The sequence below is a fragment of the Pseudophryne corroboree genome, chromosome 9 (genome assembly GCF_028390025.1).
Source record: "Pseudophryne corroboree isolate aPseCor3 chromosome 9, aPseCor3.hap2, whole genome shotgun sequence".
NCBI lineage: Eukaryota > Metazoa > Chordata > Amphibia > Anura > Myobatrachidae > Pseudophryne > Pseudophryne corroboree.
Genome location: NC_086452.1, coordinates 108352018 through 108365519, shown reverse-complemented (window position 1 = coordinate 108365519; position 13502 = coordinate 108352018). Strand labels below are relative to the sequence as shown.

The window sequence follows — 13502 nt, the reverse complement described above, 5'->3', positions numbered from 1 at the left end:
CTTTAGAAACAGCCTTATTATGAGGAACTGTAACTGTGTGGGAGGGCTGCACTAGTTCAGACATAATGGAAAGCTGAATGTCACTGTAAGGTATCTTACTTTAAGAACAGTCTTTCAGGGAATTTCCCAGGCCAGTTTTGGTAATTTAGGACCTCATTCAGTAAGGATTGCAAAATTTGCAAATTGCAATCTGTTCGATTATCGAACGACTGTGCATGCGCAGCATTCGCATTGCGCACGCGTGAGCAAAAATTGTGTACAGATCATTACGCTATGCAGTCCTGTTTGACTGACAGGAAGCCGGCATTTCTGGGCGGAAACCTGCCGTTTTCTGGGTGTGGCTTAAAAAAAATGCAAGAGTGCCCAGGTGTTTTACAGGAGGGCATCTGACATCAGCGATGACCACTTCCAGCCTCTTGTTTCGCAAGTATTGTGGATGACCTTGCCTGGCGCATATAGGAAAAATCTTTGATGTTCCGGGAATTGCATATAGTTTTGTGATCAGCCCAAATATTGCGATGAATTCCCAATTTCTGCAATGGGCATTTTTCTCTATTTCTGGGTGGCCACTATTTGATCGCAGCAACTGCTTTTTAGCAGAAATTGCAATCTTTACTGAATAAGGTCCTTGGTCCTTTATTGCACACTGGGACATTTAATGATGACATCTCCATTATTGCACTACTGTTGACAGCTAGTATCCTGCTAATACATTAGCCGACTTTACAAAATGCCTGATGCTTGCAGCTATAGCCGCAAACATCGGACATTTTTACTTTATCGGCCCCCATTACATCCCGGCCTTTGTAACAGAAAATAAGGATACAATGTAACAGAAAATAGTAGTATATGCATTAGGATAAATACAGTAATATATATTCCTGATTTCAGCCACAAGATGTATCTCAACAGTGGTGTTAATAAATTATAAAGTTACAGTAGTCAATCTGTAAACGAAATAGTACTTTATGGAGTGTCCTATACATAACAGTCTATCTTTGCCTGGACATTGGGCCTGATTTGAACCTGTTTACGCAGGCAGAGTCCCGATTATCAGGAATCTGCGGCTGTGCAAGAACAGAATGGGCCTTGCTATCTCACCTGCACTTCCATTTCCGTCCATCTCTGAATCATGCCCATTGCTTGTAATTAATACAGGGCAAGGCAATCCCCCCCCCCCCCCCCCCCCATAAACTCCCAGATTTTAAAGGTTCACAAACTAGGCTTGGTAAATGCTATTCAAAATTTGAGTACATAATCTAAAAGTGCAGGAAAACTGTTTATTTTCAATTGGTTCTGAATATGATATCGTCATTCCTTGGTGTGTAGCAACTTTCAGTTTATTAACAATTCTTGGTCGATGTTTGTAGAACTCAGCTGTCAGATGGCAACGTTGGCTGTGTAGAGTCTGTTCATGGAGCTGTTAAGGATTGTTTTGCGCCCAATAATGAAAGCTTTTTAGCGTAACCAGACAAATGAAAGTGAGCTTCATCAAGAAACTGCAATGATAACGTTGGAAATGACCCACTGAGTGATGCGTAACTTCAGAAAGTGGTTACAAATGTGTATCATGAATGAAGCCCAAAATCTGGACAATATCATATTCGAAACCAAATGAGCAAAAACTGTATTCTGTGAATTTTTAGATTATGGGCCTAATTCAGTAAGGATTGCAAATTCTGCTAATTAGTATAATTTGCAATCCGTTGGACAAGCAGAAAAAATTGCGAAGGCATCACAATTTCTGCTTGTTAGCAGAAACAAAGAATGGCTCCTGCCAGCTCCTGCAGAAGTCCCGCTGCCATGTTCTTGATCTCGGCGGCTGCATGTGACGTCACGCAGCCGCCGTGATCATGCCCCCGACACTCCCTCGTTTGGCTGCCTCTGCCTCCCGTTCTCGCCGCACCATCCTTCCTGGAAACGGAACGTTGCCCGCCCCCCCCCCCGCCCTGCAACCACCTCTGCCTGATTGAAAGGCAGAGGCGGTTGCATTTTCTGCGCCCCCCCCCCCCCCCAAGAAAAATGTGGGTGCATGAGCAGGATTATCGTAAAAATTCCGGTTGTATCGCGATTTGCGATCCAACCTGAATTAGCCCCTATGTACTAACATTTTTAATAGCATTTACAATATCTTTTTTGTCAACCTTTAAAAACTGGGAGTTTTTTTTGCCTCACCCTTTATTAAGTAGGCATTGACTGTGTAATTACAAAAACATTGCGGGAAGCACCTGATGTTTGCCATAATCCCTGTGCATTCCTTGTGATCACAAAGCGCTGTTCTGTATTGTGGGAGTGACATGATAGTGTTGTGGGATTGTAGCTAGAGTTCCATGCTCGGAGACAGTGGCAGTTGGGAAGTTGGACTGGGGCGGTACACCTGTCAAACCTTAACGCAGGTGTCCTAAGTCAAGCTCATGAAGGACAGAAACCTCCCGTGGAGCAGAAGGGCAAAAGCTATAGTCCAGCGTACAGGGAAGGGAAGCCTGTTTCAGATGGTTCTCTTGCACATAGTAAGTGCCGATCTAATTATGATGCATGCGGCTGCGGGCGAAAATATAGTGGGCGGAGCAGCTCACCACTTGAAGCCGCACAGATCATTGCATTACCTCTATTGATACTTACATTAGTATAAAGTAGTAAATCAGGCTTCCGCAGCTTTCCAATAAAACAGCCACTTTCTTTCCAACTAATACCGCTTTTACACTAAATAAGGCGGGTCGCAGCCAGGAGCCTGACACGGTTGTTTCCAGGCTGCGACCCGCCTCTGGCCCCTTGCAGCCACTGTCTCCAACCCGGCATATTGCTGGGTTGGTAACATCACTGGTGACGCATAGGGGCGGTGCTTGGATATCACATGATCTCCAAGGACTGCCCAAACATACACTGTGAACGATAGTCGGGTCGCATCGACCAGGCTTCCTGTTTACACAGCACAGCTTGCCGGATTGAACCCATCTTCAACCCTGAAAGTTACCCGAGATGGAATACCAGGTCGCTCGACCCGGATTATTCCAACTGGGCCCTTTTACACCTCACAGCAACACGGGTTATGCACGCTCATGTGCAATAACCCGTGTTACAAGCTTGCGGTATAAAAGAGGTATAATGGGTAAATTTACTAACAATTGAATTTGAGCTGATTTCAGCAGAGATTAATCTCAGCTGACATTGGCTGATTGAGATTGCAACTTTTTGAAAAAAAAAAACACGGTAATTTACTAAAGTACCATGTTTTTTTCAACTTGAATTCCCTGATGTCGTTGTAATTTGTATTGTTGGGCAGTGTTTTACGGGGGTGTTTAGTAAAACACTGCCAGACGTGACACAATGGGGGGGGGGGGGGGGGATAATCCCCACTCCCCCAGGGAACCCAGGCCAGAGGTGACTAGTTGAGTATATAATGCTATGTCCACAGGGACCTATATAAATGTGTCCCCCAGCTGTGGCTTCATCTCCTTGATTAGTGGAGCCAAGTGCTATTTTAAAAAATACGGAGGACCCCTACGTCCTTTTTCACCAATATTTTTGGAACCAGGACTGGGCCAAGAGCCCGGTTCTGGTTTTTAAATCACAGGGAACCCTGCGCAATTCCCCCCCCCCCCCCCCGGTATCTTAACAACCAGGACCGTCTCAAAGAGCCCAGGGCTGGTTATATTCAGTAGGGGAGCTGTTGGGATTCTGGCAGATGGAATGCCACTATTTGTATAGTGACAGCCGGCATCCTATTTGCCGGGATATCATATGTATCCCCTGTACCCTCCAAGGGCTATTGAGAGCCACGCTGGACCCTGGTAAAGGCCTGGGGTGTGGCTTATTAAGTGGGCGTTACTATTCCCTTTAGTATAAAAATATGTGAATATTAAAATAATTGTGGGGCAGCGTTCTCCACAAGGGGGACACCATTTGAACATGTGGTGCTGTCTTGACATAGGGGTGCAGGGGGGAGGGCACTCATGTCCTACATTACGTGTTCTGGAAGCGGGCCCCTTCTCCCTGGCCAGCGCCTTCTTCCCAGTGATATTTGGGAAGATGACGCTGGCCACTAGACAACAAAGACTCTGGTAAAGTGGCAGAGTCTTTGCTTTCTATGTGCGGCATCATCTTCCCAAAGATATCACCAGGAAGATGGCGCCGCTGTTGGCCAGCCCCAGTACAGGTAACCTTGAGGTGGTGGTGAGGGGGGTTAACGGACCTGCCCCCTTCCCTGGGCCCCTCCAGCAGCTCAGGCCTGGGTCATTTGTACCCGCTCTCCCTTCCTCTCTGCGCCACTGACCCCCCATACAGCTCAGTTAATACATACAGTATACCTGACAGACTGCAGTCCACACTTTTCGCTGCTTCATAAATAGACCCCTGAATGCTGTTCCAAATATTGTGATTGATAGCAGTGGTGGACTGTGAATCAGTCAAGGATTATGAAATCTCTCTCGTACTGCATGAATACAGTGGGCCTGATTCAGATGTGGTCACAGAGGCGGATATTTACAGTATGCAAGTGGAGTGGTTGTTATCCATTGCGCATGCGCCAAAGCCACAGATGCAGTGATTGCTGTGCGATGATGCTCGCACAGAGGAATCACTCGCTAAGTGAGTGACAGGTAGCCAGCATTTGGGGGAGGTAATGGAGGTTGCTCAGATGAATATAGGCCTATCGGGACCATTGAAACACTGTTTCATGGGCGTGCATAAATTATCCTTTGCAATCTCCCTTGCAGCATGAGAGCTCTCTGCATGTCAAATGAAGCGCAGAGTTTAAAACAGGTCAGACTAACACTGGGTACACAAACACAGTGGAAGCTGCTCATTCACATCGCAAACCCGGGTCAGAGCCGATATTTGAACACAGCTCCGACCCACATCGACTATCTGATCGCAGGACTACAAAAACCGATACCTAGCGATCAGATCTGAATTACCCCTAATTAATATTTGCAATAATACTTGAAAAACTATATGGTAATAGAAATTCAGAGATATTTGTTGCATGCGGGATTTTGCATGGTGAAGGTGTGCCTGCCACTGAAAAGGAGTGTGGCCTTGCAGGTAGGGGCATGGCCTAGCTACCTGGACCCCCCATTTTCATCACTATGGTGGTCTGAGTGATGCAGGCTGCCCCCGGTGACTTCTGTACCTGCAGTGCCAGCTCCTACACTGTGACAGGAGCTGGGCGCTGCACATAATGTTACAGTGCAGCACCTGGCTCCTGTCACTGAGCAGAAGCCAGACTTGTTGAGCTATAGCTCTTGCTAAATGTCCTGCATTTTATATACTTGACATGTTAATTATAATAATAAAAATAAAATAAATAAAAGACTGTGCAGTGAGAGGCTCAAAATGAAGTACGGGATGTAATGCAGCCCAAGTTCGGTGGCTCTGCGAGATGGGGCTAAAATAAGTTAACCATAAAGACTCCATTTTGTATAAGGTTTTGTCTTTCTGATTCATAAGCACTATGATTTCAATTAACAGTTAGAAATATATTTGTAGCCAGCAATATGTTTATTATATGATAAGAAGCAGTAGCTTGTTAAAAATATAATCTTACAGGGCAGAAACTCCCTACATGTATATGGTAGCTTGTTAGGCTAAGGAATTCACACCTGCAGATTTGTAGTTGCTAGTTAGTATTTTTTGTCAAGATTCCCAGAAAAAGACATTCAAGAGTTTTGAAGAAATTAGAACAATTATAAATATGAAATTATCTTTATAATAAGTAGTAAGCTTTGTATTAATAGCTAAAATATGTATAATACTATATAACAAGCTTCAACCTAATAAGCAGTTAAGTGATTCTATGTTTCATAATGTGGTATTAATTAGAAAGTTCATTGCTATAATCAATGAACATAGCCAGCTAATATATGTAATTTCCTTAAATGAATTACAAAGATATTCTGTGAGAAACTTATTTTTAAGAGAAATATGATTTCCCCAGCTGTAGTTCCAAAGACATTTGGTTTAATTCCCAGGCTAAGATAAAACTTTAATTGCGTGATAAGAACAATAAAAGAGTATGTTTTAGAATGTCCAGGTGACAATGGAAAGAAGGCTTTCAAGATTAATGTCCAGATGGCGATAAAAAGGAGTCATTCTCATTAAATTAATGAGCAAGAAGTGATAAAATATCTGTTCAGGAATGCTATAATTGGTTTAATTAAAGAATTGTTTATCTTTGCACACAGTGTATTTTGATTGGCTAATACACTGCCATGCCTTATTCCTTTGTTCATTTAATCAGAAATGACCTGCTGAGCTTGACATATCCCCTGTGTGTTGCCTCTTTATTTGTGATCTCCAGCCGGCTGCTAAATACAGAACCACTGACTGATGGTCGAAGGTAGTTGATGTTCAGACCAAGAGGTGGTCCTTGAACCCTAAGTGTGGGATGCCGACTGAACTCTGACTTTTTTTTGTAAAGGGGCAATCACTTACAAGGCAAAACCATGCCTTGTAAGTGATTGCCCCTTTAAAAAAAAAGTGCCGGATTCTGCAAGTCTTGTAGTTTAATGTGATGTGGCTCTAAACTGTTGAGCTATAGCTCTTGTTATACTATATGTCTAGCTTTTTAGATAGTTGACATTTAGAATAGAAATTATTCAGAAAATCTACAAATGATACCAATTGTTATTTGTAATTGGAATTCTAACTAAATATTATATAAATAAAAGAAGGACAGATGCAAGAACAGTCGACTGCATACATACAGCACTTTTCGGCCGCACCGGGCCCTGTCGATTCGGATGAAAATTAAACTGCACAGAAGTGTTCCTCCGATTCGACAGGTTTTCTTTCAACAAAACATGATCGAACGTGAGTACATAATCTTCCGATATTGAATGAAGGACTCGAAAACATAAGAACAGGCTGACGATTGTATAGGTGTACAGCCAGCAAGCTTAGCAGCTAATGCTGAGTACTCTGCTACCAAGGCTAGTACTCCTGTCACATCAGCAACAGTGGAACTATTTGCATAATCTATATTCACTATATTCACTAATAGAAGGTACTAAGTGCATATATAGTACAGTATCACACTGCAATATAAATATTTATAGCAGCCCGGGCACTATATATAGTATTTACTTGATTTTTGATACAATACTATTTTTTTGTATTTACATGCAAGAAAAGAATATGTATTGAATTGCTTTAATTTTTTCAGGTTCTGAATTTAAATAAATTTGAGTATATTGTGGGGCAGAACAGAATCAGTAATTCTGGTAGCACATTACATGATGTCATTTACATTAAAGTACAGTTTAACTGGTGTGAAATCATTGTTGACCTGAAGATAAAGGACAGAAGCTGGATACTAAGTGGAACTGGGAATGTGGTATAATGACAGGTATATTTTCATCTAGATGTTTAAATAAGTGCACATCATCGTCCTCAACTCTTTTGTAAGTGTAACGGGGTTGTCCAAGCTTACCCAAGCAAGGCTATTCACAAAGAGAATATTGGGGAGCTTGGATGGAGGCACAATAGCATTGATCCCCTGCTTAGCAAGAAAGAGTGAGGGGTTACACATATTTTAGCAATCTGTGAGATATTGCAGCTGCAATGGCAGTTGCGTCCGCATCTGTATCAGGCACAGTGTAAGCTCAGTTCCAGGGGCGTTTTAAGAGAGGAGGTGGCCACTCAAGCTGGCAGCGCTGTAGAGTCTGGGGTCTATTTACTAAGCCTTGGCTGAAGATGAAGTTGCCGGAGATAAAGTACCAACCAATCAGCTCCTAACTGCCATGCCACAGGCTGTGTTTGGAAAGTGACAGTTAGGAGCTGATTGGATGGTACTTTATCTCCGTTGACTTTATCTCCATCCATGGCTTAGTAAATAGACTAGTGAGCATTAGGGCACAGACTCTAATACACATGAGCAGATCTCTGGAAAAATGTGAGCCAGAGGTGCAGCACTACCCTGTCTGCATCGGGAGCTGTCAGGAGCCTGCACCGTGATAAGCCAGAGCTCGTGCCGGCTTATCAGGGCTAATAGGATAGCACCGGGTGATATCATTAACCACAATAATGTACCAGGGGTGATTGGATATCACCCCAAGAATTTAAAATAATTAAAAAAATGTAGTGAAGTGTTAGTATGGTAAGTTGCTGAAACATGGAGGGTTCTAGGATATTCCATATGGAAAAATCCTAAATGATCAGTTGACAGTAGCTGTCCAGATATGAGTGATTAGCATGATATAGTGCTTAGGGGTCTATTTACTAAGCCTTGGTGAGAGATAAAGTGTACAGAGATATATACCCCTTTCACATAGCCAAAATAACCCAGCTTTTTACCGGGTTGTTGCCGAGTCGACCCGGGTCAAGGTGTGGTGTGAAAGCGCCAAACTGAATATCCTGGGACGTCCACCCCTGTATTTCAACCCGGGTTAAAAGAAGGGTTAAACATGTGTCGGACCCGGATTATTGTGCAGTAAAAAACGACAGTCCTGGGATATTCGACCCGCCTCTGTAGAAATAGTGCTGATTGGCTGTTTCCAGTCAGCTGAGGTCTCTTTACTGTACTGCACTGTGAGCACAAGTTTGGAAAGCAATCAGCACAGTTCTCTGCACTCCTTTGTACCAATGCTGCACTCCTTTGGACCTAGTTCTTTTACTCCTATGGACATCATTAGCCATGGCAAAATGGAGTGATGAGGAAGTCAGGGAGTTGTGTGGATCAGGGGTGATGAAGAAATATGTAGGCAGATAACAGGTACAGTCAGGGATACGATAACATATCGCAACATCAGTAAAATGCAACAATAGGTGGTCAATAGGTTGAAGGCACTCAAGAAACAATATCACAAGGTTTGCAGTGTTTAGGTGGGAGGAGACCACAGACACGCTTGCTATCATCACTGCTGTTTCCTATATCCTCACTGCAAATCACATTTGTAAAGACATTTTTGATCTCTTGCACCCACAGTATATACTGTACCGCCACGCAGGAGGAGGCCTAACAAAGTCATGACAACTGTTCTGCTGGATAAGCTTGAACAAATGGACGCAGCCATGGCAGTCAGGGAAGATGCTCGCATGGAACGTTTCCTGGCAGCGGAACAAGCCATGCAGAACAATATTTTAGACCATATTAGAGACACGCAGGCAGAAAATAACAGAGATGCTCATGAGCGACAGAGGGAGAACCAGGAGTTTCTCATGACTCTATTTGGTAGCCAAATTCAACGCTTAGGACACCCACATAATATGTCCTCCCCAATACAGTCACTCATATCCCCATTTTAATCCTGCACCTTACCCAGCACTATATGAGTATACTCATCCCCAGCCACCCCCTACACTGAGTACCCCCTTCACGGAGGCCGATAGATCCTAATGCACCGGTGTACCCAGCACCGTATGAGTATAGTCATCCCCAACCACACCCTACACAGAGGCCGGTAGATCCTAATGCACCGGTGTATCAAAATTTACCTTAATCTCAAAGGTTTTTATTTATATTACCTGAGTATTTGCTGACTTGTTGTTATTATATTTTTAAAAAACATAAAGCATTAATAATATGGTATACATTAACATAGTATTGTTATATGGTATTTACAGAGCTTGTTTTGAATAAATGAAAAAGAAAGGTGTCACACCTGTTTTGTAAACCTTCTAAAATTAAATTTTTCAACAAACAACAAAGTATAACACAGTAGTTGAATGGCAATGAACATTTTTGTAAAACTATAACAAACTAAAAAACATTTAAACCAACAAAAATGAAAAGTTGGCCATTATTGCAGCCCTAATTTGTTCCGCACTGGCTGCATGGTCACCCAAATATGACTCTGGATCAAGTGCAGGATAAACACATTCAGAGTCCTTTACTGTCCACTCCGGTAGGAATTCATCCCTCCTAAACTCGCACAGATTATGCCGTATACAGCATGCTGCCACAATGTTAGGCATAATCAAAAGGTCCACATCGTTCCTTTTCAAAGACAACACCAACGACCTTTGAACCTGCTGAATGCGTTTTCTACAACCATTCTGGCGGAGCTTAGGGTGTGAGTATATCTTATCTGGTTTTGGGTCAGCTGAATATGTTGCGTGAACCCCTTCATCAACCATCTTCTCAAAGGGTAAGCTGCATCACCAATTATATGGACCGGTACTTCCACTCCATCAACTGTTTTAGAGTTCAACACAAGGAGTAAAAAAAAATACATTAAGAATAGAAGGAGATTCCTCCGTGAGGGGCACTGGTGGCCACAGATGGAGTGTTGGTGTTTGCGGGTAAGATGGAATATTTGGGTGCAATGATGGAATCACGTTCTTTCGGAAACATTACCTTCTGTTTCAATGTTAAGGACGACATATATATGCATGAAAACTTAGATGACTTAAAGGCAGGTAAGCAATGTAACAAGGCAATGAGGAAGGCTAGTCAGATGCTTGGATGCATTGGGAGAGGAATCAGCAGCAGAAAGAAAGAAGTAATAATGCCACTGTATAGGTCATTGGTACGGCCTCATCTAGAATACTGTATTCAGTTCTGGAGGCCATATCTTCAAAAGGATATTAATACATTAGAAACTGTACAAAGGAGGGCAACTAAAATGGTGCATGGCCTACATCACAAAACATACCCAGAAAGACTAAGAAATCTCAATATGTATAGTTTGGAGCAGAGAAGGGAAAGGGGGGACATGATAGAAACTTTCAAATATATCAAGGGTTTTAACAAAGTCCAGGAGGGAAACATTCTCCAAATGAAGAGAAGCAATAGGACACGAGGACATGCACTGAGACTGGAGGGGGGGAGGTTCAGGGGAAATTTGCAGAAAAATTATTTCACAGAAAGGGTAGTGGACAAGTGGAATAGCCTCCCATCAGAGGTGGTAGAGGCTAAGACAGTAGAGCAATTTAAACATGCATGGGATAGACATAAGGATATCCTTATAAAGAAATAAGGATCAAATAAGGTTAGAGATAAAAATAATATATAAAAAAAAGGGGGCAGACTAGATGGGCCAAGTGGTTCTTATCTGCCGACAAATTCTATGTTTCTATGTTTCTAAAACAGGGCCTGCTATAATAACATAGTTAAAAAGTGAAAATTTACTTACCTCCCGAGCATCATGTGCCCGTCCAGGCCAACCGATAAATACATCTACGAAGCTAGGAAAAAAATAATAATTAGTAAATGTAGAAATATAAATTTTGTAAAAAGAGGACAGAACATTCTTACCAATATTTATGATCCACCACAGCCTGTAAAACTATGGAGTGCCACCCTTTTCGGTTGTAATAATCAGCATGGTTATTATGAGGGGCTATGATAGGAATGTGGGTACCATCAATTGCACCTGTGCATTGAGGATATCCATGGGTCTTGAAACCATTTATGGTGTCCTGTAAGTGCTGACCTTGGGGTAGACAAATAAATTGATGGTATAGAGTTTGCGCCAGTGCCCATGTGACTTCATAAACGATGTTGCACACTGTTGATATGCCCACACCAAATAGGCATGACAGGGTGCGATATTCACCAGGAGTGGCGTGCCACCACAATGCTATCCCTAGCCTGCTACTTGGCTCTATGGGTGTACGGAAGTTTGTGGTTTGCCTAGCAAGTGTTGGGGTCAATAGATCCAAGAGAAGATAGTGGAAGGTCTGCCGTGACATCCTGAAGTGTGACTTCCACAGGATATCCTGAAAATTAAGAGAATTAAGAGGAGAGGTAGCTCTGCAGAAAACAACTGAACTTGTCGGCTCTTGAGTGTGCATGCACGAAACGCGTTGGAATGCTAACAGACGCTAAATCCGGAAGCAAGTGAAGACGCCGGCACGTGAAGCCACGAGGAGACCAGCCGCACACAGCAATGCAGAAAGAAGCACTCCGTGACAACGAGCTCCGGCCACAGAATACCGGAGCATAAGGTTAGAACATAGGGATAGCTTAGCATCTAGAGGTGGTGCAAGGCTTAATAAGGACTCCATTACCTACCGGAAGAAGCTGCATTTTATCACAAAAGAGCTTAAACATTTTTTATTTTTAATCTTTTTCTTTTCTTTCCTTTTTCTCTCTTTTTCTAATTTTTTTTTTTTCTTTAATTCTTGTCTAACCCTTTCCTCTTTCTTATTTCAGCATTGTTTAACCTAGCGCTTTGTTTCCTATTTACAATATACTAATTCCATAAAGAGCTGCTTAAATCCATATACACAGGCTTTTCCATGCTGCCGTTCTCTGGACCACAATCTTCGGTCAGAAGAGAGGTGGAGGTTCAGGATAGTCGATATCAATGCTGTTATGAGAGCTCTCCTACGCAGATATTGTCTCCGCGAATTATCCCTTTCAACCATAAAAATTCAACCTCCTCCGTCTTGTTAAATAGCTGCAGAAGAAGCTACAGACAGTGAGAAGCTGTAATAACCTCTCACAGCCTGAATCTAGCAGCAGTACAGCTGAGACAATCATGAATTCCGTGCTCTGTGCTGGGACATGTGCTCTGTCGGCCATGATTGCTGCACTGTGAGCATTCCCCAGCCCCCTCCCTTTCTTGTAGAAAACTTGGAACCAATCAAGTCCTCTTAGAATGACATCACACTGGTTTTAACATGGGTGACCCGGGTTGAGCAAAAAGCCACCAACGTGGCAATAACTCGGTAATAACCCAGGTCAATATTGCGATGTGAACGTCTCTTACCTGGGTCAGAGCCATGTTCAGCTTCCAGCTCTGACCCAGGTTTGCGATGTGAAAAAGGTAATAGGGGGTAATTCAGATCCGATTGCTAGGTATCGATTGCAATAAGATGGTTGCTGCCTACAGGGTGAGTGTATTTATGTTGTGCAAGTGTGCGAACACATGTGTAGCAGAGCTGCACAAATTGATTTTGTGCAGTCTCTACGCAGCCCAGGACTTACTCAGCTGCTGCGATCACTTCAGCCTGTTCGGGCCCGGGTTTGACGTCAGACATCCTCCCTGAAAATGCTTGGGTATGCCTGCGTTTTTACAGACACCTTGAAAACGGTCAGTTGATACCCACAAATGCCCTCTTCCTGTCAATCTCCTTGTGAACGCCCGTGCGAATGGATCCTTTGCACAAATCCCTTCGCTGATCAGTGATCCCCTTTGCAGCCATCCATCGCGCCTGCGCATTGCGGTGCATACACATGCGCAGTTCAGATCTGATCGCCAGCTGTGCGAAAATGCACAGCAGCGATCAGATGTGAATTACCCCCATAGTACCAACCAACCAGCTCCTATTTATCTTTTTCAAATACAGCCTGTAACATGACAGGAGCTGGTTGGCAGGAAATTTATACATGTCCACTTTATTTCTTTCCAAAGTAAATAGACCCCTAAGTCACACTTGGAATTGAAGCAGTAGAAAGATGAATGTGGGAGAATCAGTAACTCTACTCCTATGTTTCTTTCAGGCCTCTTCAGATTAGAGGCATGTCAGCTTGGCATGCTCCCACAGTATAGTGTTCCTGCCTGGCTCATTGCCTTCAGCAGGGATCTGACTGTTGTAGTGAAGGAGTGTACTTTTAA

The 13502-nt window shown here is 43.1% G+C and overlaps 2 long non-coding RNA genes across 2 annotated transcripts in view; both read right to left on the bottom strand.

Annotated features, from left to right (window-relative positions):
- Nucleotides 1–13502, bottom strand: part of LOC134957669 (uncharacterized) — a 137937-nt gene that overhangs the window by 19349 nt on the left and 105086 nt on the right. The gene's annotated exons all lie outside the window — the stretch shown is intronic.
- Nucleotides 9621–13502, bottom strand: part of LOC134957668 (uncharacterized) — a 77345-nt gene continuing 73463 nt past the window's right edge. The window contains exons 2-3 of the long non-coding RNA XR_010186705.1: nucleotides 11073–11124; nucleotides 9621–10132 (exon numbers count right to left, since the gene is read on the bottom strand). This is a non-coding gene — a long non-coding RNA (uncharacterized LOC134957668). The remainder of the gene's footprint in view (nucleotides 10133–11072; nucleotides 11125–13502) is intronic.